Raw genomic sequence first — 20,995 nt, 5'->3', positions numbered from 1 at the left:
TAAAATTGGAGGCTTTTGCCTGAGCATAATTATTCACAATTAAGAAAAATATATATTGGCCTATAGAATAAGAGGACTTCTCTTGTGGCTCAGTTGGTAAAGAATCCACCTGCAATGCAGGAGACCTGGGTTCGATTCCTGGGTTGGGAAGATCCTCTGGAGGAGGGAAAGGCTATCCACTCCAGTATTGTGGCCTGGAGAATCCCATGGACTGTATAGTATATGGGGTCGCAAAGAGTCTGACACGACTGAGTGACTTTCACTGGGCTTCCCTGGTGGCGCAGAGGGTAAAGCATCTGCCTGCAGTGCAGGAGACCTGGGTTTGATCCCTGGGTTGGGAAGATCCCCCTGGAGAAGGAAATGGCAACCCACTCTGGCACTTTGCCTGGAAAATCCCATGGATGTAGAAGCCTGTAAGCTACAGTCTATGGTAGGCTACAGTCTATGGTAGGCTACAGTCTATGGGGTTGCCAAGAGTCGGACACGACTGAATGACTTCACTTTCACTTTCATAGAATGAAAAACACAGGAGTAACTTCTGAGGCGTATTTGTTTTATAATGTGACATAGAAGTAGAGACCAGAAAGATGCAGACTTCCTACCTCAAGTTCCTGTACCTTTCACAGTGCAACTAATTAACCTCCAGCAGTAGGTTTAATCCCTTACTAGGCTATGAGACCAGGTTTGTTCCTAGGCCAATGCCATCCAAGCAGCCTTAAGTTACCTTGTAAACTTGAAATCACTACCAGTTTGACCATAGCACCTAGTTTTCCCCAGAATTCCCAATTCTTTAAGGATTTGACTACTGGAGGGATAATAATTAAGACAACAAGAAGTTCGTTTGAGGGGCTTTATCTTGATACTGGGATCCCATTTCATTTTCCCCCTTTCGAAAATTTTTGGTCCTAACTGTTTCTCCCAGAAGGCTGGTTTACAACTAACTTTGGATTTGTAATCTAGAATATCTTTCTCATGATAAGGAAGTGAACATTGTTCCTACAACATGATATCTTTGATAGAATTCATTAGAGTTTTTGGTCTTGTTCTTACAATTTGGGGCTTCCCAGGTGGCTCAGTGGCAAAGAATCTGCTTGTCATTTCAAGAGATGTGGTTTGATCCCAGGGTCAGGAAGATTCCCTGGAGAAGGAAATGGCAACTCACTCCAATATTCTTGCCTGTGAAATATTATGGACAAAGGAACATGGTGGGTTACAGTCCATGGGGTCACAAAGAGTTGGACAAAACTTAGCAACTAAATAATAACCTGTAATCTACAATAAATTAATTAGAAAAATATTTTAATGGGTTTAAAAATGAAGATATATAGGTGTTAGAGATGGTCAAGAAAGACTCTATAATTTGACAACTAATCTCACAGGAGAGCTGAAGTAACTACAGTGTCAAATATGATGTTAGGGACTAGCATTCAATAATTTGAAGGAAGACATTCACTCTTAAAAGTAGAAAAAAGCAGAAACCCCACATTCCTCTGAAAGTATCAAATGTGACTTACATATATTTTCACATAAATGATAGCCATGTCTAACCTGCTGTGTCTAAAGTTTTCTATAGAAGTTCCAGTTCCAGCTCAGTCGCTCAGTCATATCTGACTCTTTGCGACCCCGTGAACCACAGCACACCAGGCCTCCCTGTCCATCACCAACTCCCAGAGTTTACCCAAACCCATGTCCATCGAGTTGGTGATGCCATCCAACCATCTCATCCTCTGTTGTCCCCCTTCTCCTCCTGCCCTCAATCTTTCCCAGCATCAGGTTCTTTTCAAATGAGTCAGCTATTCACATCAGGTGGCTAAAGTGTTGGAGTTTCAGCTTCAACATCAGTCCTTCCAATGAACTGGGGAGGGTCAAATGTAGACCATCCTACCTTTGAGGGGAGGCGTACCCATTGCTGCAGAGCTTCCCTTTGAAAGAAGGGGAACTTCGCTCTGTCTACCAGGGCAATGTAGTATAGAAATGAGCATTTTTCGTCCTTCCAATCCTCTCACTTTCTCCTCTCTGTAAGGGAAGCCATATTTTTTTTTTTTTCAGAGGAGAAGCTATGATGTTAGGATGAGAACCAGACACCCATTGGGCCATGTTAATCAATGAAAAGTTTCCTCTCCACCCCCCCCGCCCCACACACAAAGGAAAACAATACACAAAACAAGAACCTTCTCTGAAAATCTCTGTTCTTCCAGGAAGGACTGAATTATCTATTAAGCACAGTAGTTGCATTGTCTAGGGCATACAGTACTTCTAGGAGCCCGCAAAAAAACTGTCTTCACTTCTTTTAAAATTGGAAGAAAATAATAAATTTTAAGCTGAAGGAAATATTTTAACACACAGTACAGTACATTTCCTGGAGTAGGAAATGGCAACCTGCTGTAGTATTCTTGCTTGGAAAATTCCATGGACAGAACAGCCTGGTGGGCTATAGTTTATGATTCTGCACAAGAGTTGGACATGACTGAGCACATGAACACATAGTATATTTACATTTATATTGATGCAGTCAAATGTTGCCATAAAGGCAATCTGTCTAGGCCTCACAGAAGTTATAAGGCAGCTCTGATTCCAGGTTTGTGAAGCAGGCAGAGATTTTTCCAGATGACCAGGTGAGTAAATTCCTAACCCCACAAATCTAACACCAGGTTAGATTCAGGAGTAAGCAGTAGAAAATTTCACTTTGGCCTCAAATCTTAGCCATTGGGGCTTTCCCAGTGGCTCAGAAGTAAAAAATCCACCTGCAATGCAGGGGATGCAGAAGATATCCCTGGGTTGTGGTGGGTTCAATCCCTGGGTCGGGAAGATCCCGGGGTGGGGGTCGGGGGGAGGGCATGGCAACCCACTCCAGTTTTCTTACTGGGAAAATATCATGAACAGAGGAACCTGGTGGGCTACATTTCATAGGATTGCAAAGAGTCAGACACAACTAAATTGACTGAGCACCTGACCCTTACTTCTAAGAATGTATAATAATGTTAAGTATAATAATGTGGACTCTTGAGAGTCCCTTGGAAAGCAAGGAGATCAAACCAGTCAGTCTTAAAGGAAGTCAACCCTGAATATTCTTTGAGAGAATGATGCTGAAGCTGAAGCTCTAATACTTTGGCTTCCTGTTGTGAAAAACTGACTTATTGAAAAAGACCTTTGATGCTGGGAAAGATGGAAGGCAGAAGAAGAGGGCAATGGAGGATGAGATGGTTGGATGGCATCACCAATTCAATGGACATGAATTTGGGCATACTCCGGGAGATGGTGAGAGGCAGGGAAGCCTTGCATGCTGCAGTCCATGGGGTCCTGAAGAGTTGAACACAACTTGGTGACTGAACAACAACAACAAATAATAATAATAATAATAAAAATAATGTGACATTATGGTGTCTTCAGTTCTGGCCAGATCAAAGATTTACATTCAATGTGAATGGATTCTAGACCTACTTCTACTTTCTTCTAGAAACCAGGATACTAAATCCATGGACTAAATCCATGACAAAATGTCCCTCTCTCTTCCCTACATCATCCCTCACATATATGTGCAAACATAATATGGGATTGGAATAGAGACACAAAACTGAGAAGCAGCCAGCTGAAGACCAAAGTTTGCTGGTTAACCAAGAGACAAATATTTTTCTTAAAATAGAAAATAGCAGGTGTTCAATAGGGTAATAAAGAGAAGCAGTGTCCTCTTAAAAATTCACCTGATTCAAAAATAAAACAATTAAGAATGTGAAACCTGATTGCACACAAGATTTTTAAATAATGTTATGCTTCATATGACCCAGCAATCCCACTTCTGGGCATACACACTGAGGAAACCAGATCTGAAAGAGACACGTGCACCCCAATGTTCATCGCAGCACTGTTTATAATAGCCAGGACATGGAAGCAACCTAGATGCCCATCAGCAGATGAATGGATAAGGAAGCTGTGGTACATATACACCATGGAATATTACTCAGCCATTAAAAAGAATTCATTTGAACCAGTCCTAATGAGATGGATGAAGCTGGAGCCCATTATACAGAGTGAAGTAAGCCAGAAAGATAAAGAACATTACAGCATACTAACACATATATATGGAATTTAGAAAGGTGATAACGATAACCCTATATGCAAAACAGAAAAAGAGACACAGAAATACAGAACAGACTTTTGAACTTTGTGGGAGAATGTGAGGGTGGGATATTTCAAAAGAACAGCATGTATACTATCTATGGTGAAACAGATCACCAGCCCAGGTGGGATGCATGAGACAAGTGCTCGGGCCTGGTGCACTGGGAAGACCCAGAGGAATCGGGTGGAGAGGGAGGTGGGAGGGGGGATCGGGATTGGGAATACATGTAAATCCATGGCTGATTCATATCAATGTATGACAAAACCCACTGGAAAAAAATAATAATAATAATAAAAAAAATTAAAAAAAAAATAAATAATTACCCTGCAAAAAATAACATTCTTGCATAGATTCATGTGTAACAATAACTTAGTACTTAAAGTAAAGGCAAGGAAGACATGGTCTAGATGGCACAAGAAGAGAAATCTAGACCAGAGGGACTGTACCCTTCATATCTGGCTAAGGGCCTAGAAATGTCAAGTTAGGAATGCAAAAACCATTTAGAAATTAGTGTGAAAAGGTTAGAAATTAATGTGAATACTTCCCTGGACCAGTGGTTAAGACTCAGCTTCCACTATAGGAGGCACAGATTTGATGCTTCATCAGTGAAGTAAGATCCCAGATGCCTCAGGCCACAGCCAGAAAGCAAACAAAAAAACCACTAAAGAATACCTAAAGCCTGTGATATAACTACTATGCCTATTTTACCACTATATTAATAGAAGACTCAATAATTTTATGATAATCATTGTTTTTATCTTTGTGAAGCCTAAAATTAATAATATGACAACCTGAAGTTTGAGTAACAAAATTTTGCCAATCACAAAGAAAATAAAAAGAAAACAAAAATCTCACTCTAGCAGTCTTCCAAGAATAATTTAAATGAGAAAAAAATGCATCTCTTTTTTATTTGTTCCTTCAGTTCCTGATTAGGAAATGTATCATGCAAACTATTATAAATGACAGAAACACACACATACACACACCGGTTTCATGTAGATTTTAGTCAGAGCATATATCTATGCATAGGAGCAGTTGGCCTTTGGCCTTTGGAGTCAGTAACTCATTCTTGGATTGTATTGTAATTAACTACTGTTGCCCTTCTAAAGTAACAAAACAGAATAAACATTCAACAAAAACTTGGTAAATAGTTGAATATTGAATAACTTCCATTGTCTAATATGGTCATTGGAAAGATTAGTTTGTTACTACCTGACAGTTTTGCCAAAAAAACACACAAATATCTTGCCTGTGTAACTAGACTTTTTTTTCCAGGTACAATTCTGACAGTAATACATAGCGTATTAACCTGTAAACTACCATCTTTTTGAAATCCAGAGCAATTCTTATAGTTTGTCAGTAATCACCACTTAGATTTTCTAAGTAAATGATATTATCTTCAAATGATGACACATTTTAAAACTACTTTTTAAAATTCCATGTCTCTGAAATATGAGTGCAACTCTAGAGGTACCTTCACATTGATAATGTGGAAAAATGATAGATTTTTGTGACAAATGTTAAGCAAGGGAAAGTAGCGTGTTTTGAGCAAGGAACCAACTTTTCTAGTACGGTGTGTCCAGTTTGGAGGGGGGAGTCAGATATGCATGATTGCGGGTCTGATGTCTTTTTATTCATCTTGACATGTTGTTTCTACCATTTGTAGTTTTAGATTCTTCTTTTGAAGTATTCTTATTTGTGAACTTTTAAGTTTCATGAATAAACTAGGAGTTTGAGTGTAGAGTCTGTTTTGCTTTCTCGTGCATTCCCAGAAACCTTGATGAGATCAACCTTAATATTGTGGATGTTAAAAGTACTGGATAAATGTAATTGAGTGCAATTGAGTTGAAATTTAAATGGTTGAGTAGAGGATATGAAGCAGTGTATCATATTAGCTAAGGCCAGACCATTTTCTTAAATTAGGTTCATTTCCAAAGCTCTCTCATTATTGTCTTTTCCTGAAGGGCCCTTTGCAAGAGGTGAAGAGGGGCTAGTGAACCCTTACCAGTCAAAAGACAAGCTTCAGCATCAGGCAGGACAAGCTACTTATTCACCTGAGCAAGCTTTGTGAACTGACAGTACTCAGCCTCTCAGCAATTCTGTAGATTAGAAATACCTCTTTCTGCTAACACAAAAGGAGACTCAGGCCACCAGAGCTCCTGGCACAAGCATTCCTATAATTATGAACTTCCTTATTCTGGAAGCTTTTTCAGTTAAGCCTGTGATTTCACATACTTGTTTATTTTCAAATTCATTTGGTCGCAAAGCCTCACTATATGTGGTGGCTCCAGCAGTGCCTGGCAGGGAATTTAGGGATTGGGAATAATGAGATATTTTCCATGCATGAAGGAGAAAACAGTGTGTGTTCAGTTCCAGCAACTATGCATGCCATACTCCATATTCACATTCTGATCAGGCCGACGAGTCTGCAGGGCAGTGCATTGGGTTGTGCTCTTTTCAGTCTGACAAACAGCAATTTGGTGCAGCTGGAACTTCTTATTAAGCTGTGGAGTGTTCGGGAGTCCAGGGCTAATAGAATTCTCCCAAATGATTGGCTGAAGCATTTGTGTTAGCTTAATTGTACATTTGCCCTTTGACTAAAATTAGGGATTAAGTTTCCTCCCTGGGACCTTCATCTTAAGTTAGTAAGAAGTTAGACTGCACATTCTAATTAGATCTTTTCTATTTTATACTGCCATGGGGTTTTTACCTTGACAACAGCACAGAGTTCCATTATGTTCTCTTTTAGAAATGAGTTTCCCTTTCCTACTTTATTTAAGGGTGTGTCTGTCATATTAACAGTAGCTCACTGGCTGGGACTGTACAGTGGCTAGGAGGGTGTCTAGCAGTTGAGTTGTGGGCATCCTGCCTAGCACCTTTCACATTCCCTTATTCATTATGCCAGCTTTAATGCAGCATGGCTGTGTTCTAACAAAGACAACGCTCTGAGGATCTCAGTGATGGTCAGGCAGCTCATCAATGGTGTGGCTGTATGCTTGATCCAGCCTTGTGTAATATTTCACACTTCTCAGCATCACCTGAAAACATCTTTAATTGTAGTATTTGTTATTGTTTTTTTCAAATGCCATTCTTGAACATAAATATCTGTTGCCATAGAATCTAAGAATATATGGTACAACAACATTAGAGGAATCTAACTAAAAAATCTAAAAAAAAAAAAAAATGGTCATGGCATTCAAAACCACAGAATATCATGTTCCTCTATAATATATACTTTTCACTGTGAACAATAGAGTCCTGACTATTGAGGATTATTTGCGGAAACAGTACTCCTTTCCTCTTTTGTTACTCTGTTTATTTATTTTTGCTGTTGTTGTTTTTCTGGATCCTTGGTAACCTGTTCCCAGAAGAAAAATGATAAAAGCCTTATTCTGCATTGAGTTATGATCTGCATGTTTACTAGCTCTTAGAGTCCTTCAGCTGATCCTTTCCGGTACTTCAGGACTGAGTGGTGAGTCACCTGTACGTGTAACCAAGAAAACGATGCAATCTTTTGGAGCTAGCCAAGGTTTTCCGAATAATGATTAGGTAAAATAAGGGGAATCATTGCCTTTTGAAGAAAAGGTATTTTTAATTTCCAAATTGTAAAATGTGGAGATGAGAAAACTAAGCTCTAAGAGTTTTTCTGAAGCAGACATTAATGAACCTGTAATAATTTCTCTCCTTAAAGTGAGAATATCACACTAGGCTTTACTTCTCCTAGGAAATAGAAAGGAAACCGGCTGCAATCATAGACAAAAAAGAAAGATTTTGCTTCATTATTAATTAAATCGAACAGCTTTTAACATCTTTTAAACTTGGCATTTTTAAAATGCATGGATGTAGCCTATGTCTCATTTACTTTCCAGAGGTTTACTATGGCAATTTCTCCTCTGTGGGAAGCAATGTGAAATGCATCAATGCTGCTAAAGCCTCTAAGCCTGTTCCCAAATGTAGAGCTTATCTTACAACCAGGCTATGGAACCATTTGCCTTTTGTATTATAATAATCTATATAGAAAATTTTATCTCTCTGAGTTTTAATAACTTGAGTTTATGACTGATATTTGAGACTCTAAAATAGATGCATTTTATGGCCTTCAGAAAGTTATTATATAGCAAGATGAATAGCAAAATCAAACACTTGTCATACATTAAAATCAAACATGGTTGAAAGTACTTTAAATAATCAGTACTCATCAGAACAAAAGTTAGGGAGCAGTTGAAATTAAAAGTGCATTCCTTTGAATTGTTATTTGTGATTTTAGGGTAAGTCTTTCCTGACTCCCCCATCCCCTTTTATATTACAGGAACTTGCAGTATATTGCTAATACATTAATGGAGGTCTCAAGAATTTCCAGTTGGTAAAATATTCATGCAGTACCACCTAGAACTGCAATCCTCTCATGTACAGTTTTGTGAAATGCTTTCCAATCTGTTCAAGAAACTACCATAGCATGTTGACTCTGACTTACAGAATAAAATAAAAATAACCCAATATCTTCAATACCTTCAGTAATATGAAGTTTTGGCATCAGTATTTTTCCTTTTCAACTGTCAAATGAATATGAAACCTTATCCAATCTTTGCTAAATAACTACAGTTTCAAATCAAAGTAATTATGATAAGAAAAATGGCATTTAAGACATTGTATTTTACTTCAAGTGTATTTATAATTACTCAAATAGTGTGCACACACAATTTCCTATTTAAAAAAGTCAGACCTTCTTAATAAAATGGAAGCTTTTTTGAGTCCTCTTGCAATCATATTCTCCTCCTTAGAGATAACCACTAATAGAGCCTACATTTTACATGTCCTGACTTTAGTGTATTAATTTAAAAGCACATGTATATCTTTCTTCTTCTTCTTTTTTTTTTTAAGAGTAGCTCAGTATAGAAATCAGGCAGTGTAAGTCTTCCTGGCTTACTTTCCTTTTTCAAAGTTGCTCTGACTATTTAATTTTAATTTCATTTCCATGTGAGTTTTTAAATGAGATAAAAATTTTCAACTGCCTGCTGGTGAGAATTGAAATTACATTTAATTTATAGATCAATTTGGGAATAACAATAGTCTTCCAATCACTAAACACAATATAACTGTCCTATTATTTTTTTTTTAATTTCTTTGTGCATTGTTTTGCAGTTTTCAGTGTACAGGACATTCTTATAATTTGTCAGCTTTATATTTAATTATGTTGGATTTTGATCTTATTGTTAATGATGCTGACTGGATTACTCCCCTTAACAATTCTGATAGCAAATATCTGTTGGTAACGAATTCTTTCAGTTTTTGTACATTTGGTAAGTTTTTATTTTGCCTTAAATTTCAAAACACATTTTTGTTGAGTATAGAGTGAGCTAGTTGACCTATTTTTGCCTTCACTACTTTAGATATATTTGCTTCATTGTTCATGACAACAAACCTCTGCTGTTGTCATTATTGTGTGTGTGTGTGTGTGTGTGTGTGTGTGTGTATGCACAGTCACTCAGTCATGTCTGACTTTTCAACCCCACAGACTATAGCCCACCAGGCTCCTCTGTCCATGGGATTTTTAGGTAAGAATACTGGAATGGGTTGCTATTTCCTCCTCCAGGGAATCTTCTGGACTCGGATCAAACTTGGGTCTCTTGTGTCTCCTGCATTGGCAGACAGATTGTTTACCATTGCGCCATCTGAGAAGCCACCTAGTGTTGCTGTAGATGCAATTAAATTTGTTATCACTTGTTTTAGGAAATATACATTGATGTGATTACTTACATTTCCTGTTCTTGAGATTCCTTGAACTTCCTAGAATTCTGAATTTGTAGTTTTTATCAAAATTAAAAAACAAAACAAAACAAAAAAAAAAAAACAGCCATTATTTATTTAACAAAACCTATTCTTGTCTGAAATCCACATATAAATTTCACATATGAAGTTATTCCACAGTTCACTGATGCTTTTTATCTTTCAATATGTTTTCTTTGCAATTCATGTTGGGTAGTTTCAATATTTATGCATAAAAGTTCACCAATCTTTTTTTTCTTTTCTGCTAGGAATATAAGATGGTGGAGTAGGACCTGCACTCAACTTCTGCGAGAACTACAAAATTACAGTTCGTTGCTGAACAACCTTCACCAGGAGAATGTGGATCCCACCAAAAAGAGATATGCCACGCCCAAGGACAAAGGAGAAACCCCAGCAAGATGGTAGGAGGGGTGAAATTGCATTTAGAATCAAAACCCATACCTGCCAGAGGTGCTCAGAAGGCTCAAACAAAACCTTGTGGGTACCAAGAGACCCTACAGGCTGAGTCAGACATGCCTTTGAGTATTTGAGTGTCTCCTGTGGAGGTATGGGTCAGCAGTGGCCTGTTGCAGGGGCAGGGTTCTGGTGCAGCAGACCTGGGTATGGCATAAGCACTCTTGGAAGAGGTCGCCATTAACCCACCATAGACTTGCCAGAACTTACACACGACTGGGGAAACAGACTCTTGGAGGGCACAAACAAAACATTTTGCATACCAGGACCTACGAGAAAGAAGCAGTGACCCTAAAAGAGACTAACCCAGACTTGCCTGTGAGGGTCCAGGAGTCTCCAGTGTAAGCTTGGGTCGGCAGTGGCCTGTTGCAGGGTCAGGGGCATCAAGGGCAGCAATGTGCACTGGACCTTTTGAGGGAGGTCACCATTATCTTCATTACCTCCACCAGAGTTTGGCCTCAAGTCAAGCAAAAGGGAGGGAACACAGCCCAGCCCATCAACCGAAAATTGGATTAAAGATTTACTGAGCATGGCTCTGCCCATCAGAACAGACCCAGTTTCCTACTAAGTCAGTCTCACCCATCAGGAGATTGCATAAGCCTCTTATGCTTATCCAGCAGAGGGCAGACAGAATGAAAACCACAATCACAATAAACTAATCAAACTGATCACATGGACCGCAGCCTTGTCTAGCTAAATGAAACTGTCAGTTCAGTTCAGTTGCTCAGTCGTGTCTGACTCTTTGCGACCCCATGAATCGCAGCATGCCAGGCCTCCCTGTCCAATACAAATTCCCGGAGTTTACTCAAACTCATGCCCATTGAGTCGGTGATGCCATCCAGCCATCTCATCCTCTGCCGTCTCCTTCTCCTCCTGCCCCCAACCCCTCCCAGCATCAGGGTCTTTTCCAACAAGTCAATTCTTCGCATGAGCTGCCCAAAGTATTGGAGTTTCAGCTTCAGCATCAGTCCTTCCAATGAACACCCAGGACTTATCTCCTTCAGGATGGACTGGTTGGATCTCCTTGCAGTCCAAGGGACTCTCAAGAGTCTTCTCCAACACCATAGTTCAAAAGCATCAATTTTTCAGCGCTCAGCTTTCTTCACAGTCCAACTCTCACAGCCATACATGACCACTGGAAAAACCATAGCCTTGACCAGATGGACCTTTGTTGGCAAAGTAATGTCTCTGCTTTTTAATATGCTATCTCGGTTGGTCATAACTTTCCTTCCAAGGAGTAAGCATCTTTTAAATTTCATGGCTGCAGTCACCATCTGCAGTGGCTGTGCTTTGCTGGAGTAGCCATGAAGACATACCCCACATTCAAGGTAAGAGAAACCCAAGTAAGATGGTAGGTGTTGCGAGAGGGCATCAGAGGGCAGACACACTAAAACCATAATCACAGAAAACTAGCCAATCTGATCACATGGACCATAGTCTTGTCTAAATCAATGAAACTAAGCCATGCTGTGTGGGGCCACCCAAGACATTCGGGTCATGGTGGAAAGGTATGACAGAATGTGGTCCACTGGAGAAGGGAATGGCAAACCACTTCAGTATTCTTGCCTTGAGAACCCCATGAACAGTATGAGAAGGCAAAATGATAGGATACTGAAAGAGGAACTCCCCAGGTTGGTAGGTGCCCAATATGCTACCGGAGATCAGTGGAGAAATAACTCCAGAAAGAATGAAGGGATGGAGCCAAAGCAAAAACAATACCCAGTTGTGGATGGGACTGGTGATAGAAGCAAGGTCTGATGCTGTAAAGAGCAATATTGCATAGGAACCTGGAATGTTAGGTCCTTGAATCAAGGCAAATTGGAAGTGGTCAAACAGGAGATGGCAAGAGTGAATGTCGATATTCTAGGAATCAGTGAACTAAAATGGACTGGAATGGGTGAATTTACTCAGATGACCATTATATCTACAACTGTGGGCAGGAATCCCTTAGAAGAAATGGAGTAGTCATCATTGTCAACAAAATAGTCTGAAATGCAGTACTTGAATGCAATCTCAAAAATGACAGAATGATCTCTGTTTGTTTCCAAGGCAAACCATTCAATATCACGGTAATCCAAGCCTATGCGCCAACCAGTAATGCTGAAGAAGCTGAAGTTGAACGGTTCTATGAAGAACAACAAGACCTTTTAGAACTAACACCCAAAAAAGATGTCCTTTTCATTATAGGGGACTGGAATGCAAAAGTAGGTAGTCAAGAAACACCTGGAAACGGGCAAATTTGGCCTTGAAGTATGGAATGAAGCAGGGCAAAGGCTAACAGAGTTTTGCCAAGAGAATGCACTGGTCATAGCAAACACCCTCTTCCAACAACACAAGAGAAGACTCTACACATGGACATCACCAGGTGGCAAACACCAAAATCAGATTGATTATATTCTTTGCAGCCAAAGATGGAGAAGCTCTATTCAGTCAGAAAAAACAAGACTGGGAGCTGACTGTGACTCAGATCATGAACTCCTTTATTGCCAAATTCAGACTTCAATTGAAGAAAGTAGGGATAACCACTAGACCATTCAGGTATGACATAAATCAAATCCCTAATGACTATACAGTGGAAGTGAGAAATAGATTTAAGGGATTAGCTCTGATAGAGAGTGTGATGAACTATGGATGGAGGTTTGTGACATTGTACAGGAGACAGGGATCAAGACCATTTCCATGGAAAAGAAATGCAAAAAGGCAAAATGATTGTCTGAGGAGGCCTTACAAATAGCTGAGAAAAGAAGAGAAGTGAAAAGCAAAGGAGAAAAGGAAAGATATTCCCATTTGAATGCAGAGTTCCAAAGACTAGCCAGGAGAGATAAGAAAGCCTTCCTCAGCAATCAATGCAAAGAAATAGAAGAAAACAACAGAATGGGAAAGACTAGTGATCTCTTTAAGAAAATTAGAGATACCAAGGGAATATTTCATGCAAAAATGGGCTCAATAAAGGACAGAAATGGTATGGACCTAACAGAAGCAGAAGATATTAAGAAGAGGTGGCAAGAATACACAGAAGAACTGTACAAAAAAGATCTTCACGACCCAGGTAATCACAATGGTGTGATCACTGACCTAGAGCCAGACATCCTGGAATATGGAGTCAAGTGGGCCTTAGAAAGCATCACTACAAACAAAGCTAGTGGATGTAATGGAATTCCAGCTGATCTATTTCAAATCCTTATAGATGATGCTGTGAAAGTGCTGCACTCAATATGCCAGCAAATTTGGAAATTTGGAAATGAAACTATAGTGCCACTCAAGACTGCCAGGCCATGGTGGAGAGTTATGGTAAAACGTGGTGCACTGGAGAAGGTAAGAGCAAACCACTTCAGTATTCTTGCCTTGAGAACCCCATGAACAGTATGAAAAGGCAAAAAGATAGGACACTGAAAGATGAACTCCTCAGCTTGGTAGGTGCCCAATATGCTGCTAGAGAACAGTGGAGAAATAACTCCAGAAAGATAGAAGAGATGGAGCCAAAGCAAAAGCAACACCCAGTTGTGGATGTGACTGGTGATGGAAGTAAGTCTGATGCTGTAAAGAGCAATATTGCACAGGAACGTGGAATATTAGGCCCATGAATCAAGGCAAATAGGAAGTGGTCAAATGGGAGGTAGCAAGAGTGAACGTGGACATTTTAGGAATCAGTGAACTAAAATGGACTGGAATGGGTAAATTTAACTCAAATGACCATTATATCTACTACTGTGGGCAAGAATCCCTTAGAAGAAATGGACTAGCCCTCATAGTCAGCAAAAGATTCTGAAATGCAGTACTTGGTTGCAATCTCAAAAACAACAGCATGATCTCTGTTCATTTCCAAGGCAAACCATTCAATATCACAGTAATCTAAGTCTATGCCCCAACCAGTAATGCTGAAGAAGCTGAATTTGTACGGTTCTATGAAGACTGACAAGACATTCTAGAACTAACGCCCACAAAAATGTCCTTTTCATTATAAGGGACAGGAATGCAACTAGAAAGTCAAGAGATACCTGGAGTAACAAGCAAGTTTGGCCTTGGAGTACAAAATGAAACAGGGTAAAGGCTAACAGAGCTTTTTCAAGAGAATGCACTGGTCACAGCAAACACCCTCTTCCAACAACACAAGAGAAGACTCTACACATGGACATCACCAGATGGTCAACAACAAAATAAGACTGATTATATTCTTTGCAGCCAAAGATGGAGATGCTCTATACAGTCAGCAAAAACAAGACTTGGAGCTGACTATGGCTCAATTCATGAACTCCTTATTACCAAATTCAGACTTAAATTGAAGAAAGTAGGGAAAACCACTAGACCATTCAGGTATGACCTAAATCAAATCCCTTATGATTACCTAGTGGAAGTGAGAAATAGATTTAAGGAACTAGATTTGATAGAGTGCCTGAAGAACTACAGATGGGGGTTCATGACATTGTACAGGAGGCAGTGATCAAGACCATCCCCAAGAAGAAGAAATGCAAAAGAGCAGAATGGTTATCTGAGGTGGTCTTACAAACAGCTGAGAAAATAAGAGAAGCTAAAGGCAAAGAAAAAAATGAAAGACATACCCATTTAAATGCAGAGTTCCAAAAAATAGCAAGGAGAGATAAGAAAGCTTTCCTCAGGTATCAGTGCAAAGAAATACAGGAAAACAATATAATGGGAAAGACTAGAGATCTCTTCAAGAAAATTAGAGATATCAAGGGAAAATTTCATGCAAAGATGGGCCCAATAAAGGACAAAAATGGTATGGACCTAACAGAAGCAGAAGATATTAAGAAGAGGTAGCAAGAATACACAGAATATACAAAAAAGTTCTCCATGTCCCAGATAATCATGATGGTGTGATCACTGATCTAGAGCCAGACATTCTGGAATGTGAAGTCAAGTGGACCTTAGGAAGCATCACTATGGAAAAAGCTAGTGATGGTGACAGAACTCCAGCTGAGCTATTCCAAATTCTAAAAGATGGTGCTGTGAAAGTGCTGCACTCAATATGCTGGCAAATTTGGACAACTCAGCAGTGGCGACAGGACTGGAAAAGGTCAGTTTTCATTCCAATCCAGGAGAAAGGCAATGCCAAAGAATGTTCAAACTACTGCACGATTGCACTTATCTCATACACTAGCAAAGTAATGCTCAAAATTCTCCAAGCCAGGCTTCAACAGTACATGAACCGAGAACTTCCAGATGTTCCAACTGGATTTAGAAAAAAGCAGAGGAACCAGAGATAAAACTACCAACATCCATTGGATCATAGAAAAAGCAAGAGAGTTCCAGTAGAATGTCTACTTCTACTTTATTGATTATGCCAAAATCTTTGACTGTGTGAATCACAACAAACTGTGGAAAATTCTTAAAGGGATGGGAATACCACACCACCTGACCTTCCTCCTGAGAAATCTGTATCCTGGTAAGGAAGCAACAGTTAGAGCTGGACATGGAACAACAGACTGGTTGGAAATCAGGAAAGGAGTACTTCAAGGCTGTATATTGTTACCCTGCTTATTTAACTTATATTCAGAGTACATCATGAGAAATGCCAGGCTGGATGAAGCACAAGCTGGAATCAAGATTGCCGAGAGAAATATCAGTAACCTCGGATATGCAGATGACACCACCCTTACAGCAGAAAGCAAAGAAGAACTAAAGAGCCTCTTGATGAAAGTGAAAGAGGAGAGTGAAAAAGTTGGCTAAAACTCAACATTCAGAAAACTGAGCTCATGGCATCTGGTTCCATCACTTCATGTCAAATAGATGGGGAAACAATGGAAACAGTGAAGACTTTCTTTCTTTTATTTTTTTTTTAATGGGTTTGTGTGCGTTGTGTTTTTTTTTTTTTTTTTTTTTTTTTTATTAGTTGGAGGCTAATTACTTCACAACATTTCAGTGGGTTTTGTCATACATTGATATGAATCAGCCATAGATTTACACGTATTCCCCATCCTGATCCCCCCTCCCACCTCCCTCTCCACCCGATTCCTCTGGGTCTTCCCAGTGCACCAGGTCGGAGCACTTGTCTCATGCATCCCACCTGGGCTGGTGATCTGTTTCACCATAGATAATATACATGCTTTATTTCTTTAGGCTCCAAAATCACTGCAGATGGTGACTGCAGCCATGAAATTAAAAGACGCTTGCCTCTTAGAAGAAAAGCTATGACCAACCTAGACAGCATATTAAAAAGCAGAGACATTACTTTCCCACCAAAGGTCCATATAGTCAAAGCTATGGTTTTTGCAGTAGTCATGTATGGATGTGAGAGTTGGACTATAAAGAAAGCTGAGCATTGAAGAATTGATGCTTTTGAACTGTGGTGTTGGAGAAGACTCTTGAGAGCCCCTTGGACTGCAAGGATATCCGACCAGTCCATCCTAAAGGAGATCAGTCCTGAACACTCATTGGAAGGACTGATGCTGAAGCTGAATCGCCAATACTTTGGCCACCTGATGCAAAGAACTGACTCATTTGATAAGACCCTGATGCTGGGAAAGATTGAAGGCAGAGAAGAAGGGGATGACAGAGAATGAGATGGTTGGATGGCATCACCAAATTGATGGACATGAGTTGAGCAACCTCTGATGTTGGTGACAGGCAGGGAAGCCTGGCATGCTCTAGTCCATGAGGTTGTAAATAGTAGGACATGACTGAGTGACTGAACTGAAGTGATATTCTTCTAGAATCTTATGCTGTATTTTCCAAATTTCAAAGGTTTCTTTGTTATCTCTAGAGCTTTCCTTGAAGTATTATTTTTTTCCTGAATTAGTGATTTTTTTCATTTCTAAATTGAAGTATAGTTGATTTATGCTTGTATTAGTTTCTGATACACTGCAAAGTGATCGAGTTTTATATATACATGTATAAATATATATATATATATATATGTGTGTGTGTGTGTATTTAATATATAAATATATGTATTATTTTCCACTATAGGTCATTGCAGATACCGAATACCAATCCCTGTGCTGTGGTGTACAATTTGACCTTGTATATCTATCTTGTATATACTATTGATAGGTTTTATCTGCTAATTCCAAAATCTTAATTTAGCCCCACCTCCGCTTTCCCACTTGTAACCAGAGTTGGTTTTTTTTTCTGTTTGCAGATCTGTTTCTGTTCTCTAAATAAGTTGATTGCTATCATATTTTAGATTTACAAGTAAGTGACATTATATATTTCTATTTCTCTGACTGACTTCAGTTAGTATGATAATCTTTAAGTTAATTCGTGTTGCTGTGTGTTTCTTTTTCATGACTGAGTAGTATTCCTGTGGGGTCGTGTGTGTGCCCACAAACAACTCTCCTTTATTCACTTGTTAATGGACATTTAGGTGGCTTCTGGGTCTTACTGTAACAGAGCTGTTGTGAACATAGGGGTGCACATATATTTTTGAAGTATAGTTTTGTCCAGATACATATCCAGTAGTGGGATTGCTGGGTCATACAATAACCCTTATTTTCAGTTTTGTAAGGAACCTCCATACTGTTTTCATATTGCCTGCACCAATTTATGTTCCCACCAACACTCTAGGAAGGTACCCTTTCTCCATACCTCTCCAGCATTTATTGTCTGTAAACTTTTTGATGCTGGCAATTCTGACTGGAGTGAGGTGACATTCTATTGTAGTTTTGATTTGCATTTCTCTAATAATTAGTGATGTTGAACAGCTTTTCATGTGCTTGTTGGCCTCTGTTTGTCTTTAGAAAAATGTCTATTTAGGTCTTTTGCCTATATTTTAGTTTTTTTCCTTGTTATTGAGTTGTGTGAACTATTTTTATATTTTGACAGTAAGCCCCTGTTGGTCATTATCATTGAAGATATTTTCTCCTGTACTGTATGTTATATTTTCATTTTGTTTATGGTTTCCTTTGTGGTGCAAAAGCTTCTAAGTTTGATTAGGTCTCACTTGTTAATTTTGTCTTTGGGTGGCTGATCTAAGAAAGCATTGGTATTATTTATGACAGAGAATGTTTTTCCTGTGTTCTCTTCTCAAAGTTTTATGGTGTCCTTTCTTATATTTAAGTCTTTAAGTCATTTTGAGTTTATCTTTGTATCTGGTGTGAGGGAATGTTCTAACTTCATTGATTTATATGTAGCTGTCCAGCTTTCCCAACACTACTTGCTAAAGAGACTCTCTTTTCTCCATTGTAAATTCTTGCCTCCTTTGTCCAATGTTAGCTGACCATAGTTGTGTGGGATTATTTCTAGGGGTCTTTATTTTGTTCCATTGATCCATGTATCTGTTTTTGTGCCAGTACTTCACTGTTTGATTACTGTAGCTTTGTAGTATTGTCTGAATTCTGAGAGGTGTGTGCCTCTTGCTTTGTTCTTTTTCCTCAGGTTGGCTCTGGCAATTTTGGGTCTTTTATGAGTCCACATAAATTTTAGGATTATTTGTTCTAGTTCTGTGAAAAGTGTCATGGGTGATTTAATAGGGATTGCATTAAATATGCAGATTGCTTTGGGTAATGTGGCCATTTTCAAAATATTAATTCTTCCAATCCAAAAGTATGGGATAGCTTTCCAGTTTTTTGAATCACCTTCGGTTTCCTTTATCGGTGTTTTATAGCTCTCAGTATGTAAATCCTTCACCTCTTTGGTAAGGTTTATTTTTAAGTATTTTATTTTTTGATGTGATTTTTAAAAAAGATTTTTTTTTTTTTACTTTTGCTTTCTGGTATTTCATTGTTAATGTAAAGAAAAGCAACAGATTTCTGAATATTAATCTTGTATCTTGATAACTTGCTGAATTTAACAATTCTAGTATTTTATGTGTAGACTCTTTCAGAATTTCTGTATATTGTATCATGTCATCTGCTTATAATGTCAATTTTACCTCTTCTTTTCCAGTTTGGATACTTTTTATTTATTTTCCTTGTCTGATTGCTGTAGGTAGGTCTTCCAATACTATGTTGAATAGAAATGGTGAGATTGGGCATTCTTGTTCTATTTCATATTTTAGAGGAAAGTTTTCAACTTTCCACCATTGAGCATTATGTTGGCTGTTGGTCTGTCATAAATAGCTTTTATTAGTTTGAGATATGTTTACTCTACATTCAATTGTAAGAGTTTTTTTTCATGAATGGATGTTGAATTTTATCAAATGTGTTTTCTGAATCTGTTGAGATGGTCATGTGGCTTTTGTCATTTTTTTTTAATGTTATATAACATGTTTATTTATTTGCATATGTTGAGCATCCTTGTGAACCTGGGATGAATCCAACACAGTTTTGGTGTATGGTCTTTTTTATGTGTTGCTGGATTCGATTTGCTAATATGTTGTTGAGAATTTTTGCATCTATATTAATTAGAGATATTCCACTATAATTTTATTTTTTGATAGTTTTATTTTTTATTTTGTTTTAGTTTATTTTTGGCTTTGACTATATGGACTTTTGTCTGCAGGAGACAGAAAGAATAAAAGAAAAGTAGGCCCCAGCAAGGGCCACAAAAGGAATTTATAATTATTGATAAACTGGATGCTATAAGGCATGAGTCTCTTGGAACAAGTCCAGAGGGATCTGTTCATATTCTTGAAAACAAGATATGATCTTGGGGTCAGAAAACTGACCCCAGACTATTTCCCAACAGGCATCTCAGAGTCACATGTTTTACACATCTGGAGGACAACCTATAGATAAGAATATTAGTCTTAGTTACTGATTTATTATTGATTACTGTTTTTTAGTTACTCAGTGGTTAATGATAACTTTGTTCTTGACCCTAAAGGCCACATGAGTTATAGCTTAACTGCCCACATATTCTTCCCTTCATGGCTGAGAGTATAATAAAGCTGGCCTAGATTCAGTTTCAGCGCCTTCACCTTGGAGCGTGTTGGTCCCCTGATCCTCGCTTTTCGCTGAACTCTTGTGTCCTGTTTCTCCTTCTCCCATCACATCACGCTTTCAGAAACCCTGCTTGTCAAGTTGGTCTCAACACTTGTCGACAAAGTAAGGTCTCTGCTTTTTAATATGCTGTCTAAGTTGGTCATAGTTTTTCTTCCAAGGGACAAGCGTCTTTTAATTTCATGGCTGCAGTCACCAGCTGCAGTGATTTTGGAGCCCCCCAAAATAAAATCTCTCACTGTTTCCATTATTTCTCCATCTATTTGCCATGGAGTGATGGGACCAGATGCCATGGTCTTAGTTTACTGAATGTTGAGTTTTGTTTGTTTGTTTGTTTGTTTTACCATAGGAGGAATTTATTAATATGTAGAAATTCACATAATAAAAAATACACAAGATCTTTAAAGATATAATTTTAAAATTACGCTGTTATTTAAGTGAAGCTTCCACTTTACTTTTACACCTTAAAAGTAGAGAAAACAATGTATATGGAAAAGAACATATGAACATTTTAAAGATGTCAGTTCTCCCCAATTGATAAATTTAATGCAATTTCAAGAAACACTCCAGCAAGATTTTCAGAGGAATGTTTGTTACAGTTATTCTTAAATGTATATGGAAGGTGAAAGTCTCACTAAATGGAAGAGCGTTTTTTAAAAGCACTCATGTTGAGGATCACGTCATCTGCAAACAGTGAGAGTTTCACTTCTTCTTTTCCTATCTGGATTCCTTTTACTTCTTTTTCTGCTCTGATTGCTGTGGCCAAAACTTCCAACACTATGTTGAACAGTAGTGGTGA

The 20,995-nt window shown here is 38.6% G+C and overlaps 1 long non-coding RNA gene across 1 annotated transcript in view; it reads left to right on the top strand.

Annotated features, from left to right (window-relative positions):
• LOC122700655 overlaps window positions 1-20,995 on the top strand; it is a 101,850-nt gene that overhangs the window by 62,854 nt on the left and 18,001 nt on the right. The window contains exons 3-4 of the long non-coding RNA XR_006342853.1: window positions 10,153-10,305; window positions 17,457-17,509. This is a non-coding gene — a long non-coding RNA (uncharacterized LOC122700655). The remainder of the gene's footprint in view (window positions 1-10,152; window positions 10,306-17,456; window positions 17,510-20,995) is intronic.

This window comes from Cervus elaphus, chromosome 9 (assembly GCF_910594005.1).
Source record: "Cervus elaphus chromosome 9, mCerEla1.1, whole genome shotgun sequence".
NCBI lineage: Eukaryota > Metazoa > Chordata > Mammalia > Artiodactyla > Cervidae > Cervus > Cervus elaphus.
Note: the sequence above shows the minus strand (reverse complement) of the source record. Positions and strands in the feature narration are given on the sequence as shown.